At 41.2% G+C, this 611-nt stretch overlaps 1 non-coding gene across 1 annotated transcript; it reads left to right on the plus strand.

Annotated features, from left to right (window-relative positions):
- Window positions 1-235: 235 nt before the first annotated feature.
- Window positions 236-343, plus strand: LOC148554031 (small nucleolar RNA R71). The gene has a single exon (XR_015893645.1). It is a non-coding gene; the product is annotated as a small nucleolar RNA R71 (small nucleolar RNA).
- The last annotated feature ends 268 nt before the right edge of the window (window positions 344-611 follow it).

Genomic DNA, 611 nt, shown 5'->3' on the forward strand with positions numbered 1-611 from the left:
TTATTCTGTTCAGAGTATCAACTTCAAGAACTCCCTTCTTCATAGGCGTCCCATTACTCACAGGATTCCTTTCAGAAGTGTACATGAACTGGTTATTAGCAACCATGTCAATGAGTTCTTGAGCTTCTGCAGGCGTTTTCTTTAGGTGAATGGATCCACCTGCAGAGGTATCCAATGACATCTTTGATAACTCAGATAAACCATCATAGAATATATCCAGGATGGTCCATTCTGAAAGCATGTCAGAAGGACACTTTTTGGTCAACTGTTTGTATCTTTCCCAAGCTTCATAGAGGGATTCACCTTCTTTCTGTCTGAAGGTTTGAACATCCGCTCTAAGCTTGCTCAGCTTTTGAGGAGGAAAGTACTTGGCTAAGAAAGCCGTGACCAGCTTATCCCAAGAGTTCAGGCTATCTTTGGGTTGAGAATCCAACCATAATCTAGCTCTGTCTCTTACAGCAAAAGGGAAAAGCATGAGCCTGTAGACTTCAGGATCTACTCCATTAGTCTTAACAGTATCACATATCTGCAAGAATTCAGTTAAGAACTGAAAAAGATCTTCAGATGGAAGTCCATGAAACTTGCAGTTCTGCTGCATCAGAGAAACTAAC

This window comes from Arachis ipaensis, chromosome B7, assembly GCF_059453495.1.
Source record: "Arachis ipaensis isolate K30076 ecotype BB chromosome B7, ASM5945349v1, whole genome shotgun sequence".
Classification (NCBI taxonomy): Eukaryota; Viridiplantae; Streptophyta; class Magnoliopsida; order Fabales; family Fabaceae; genus Arachis; species Arachis ipaensis.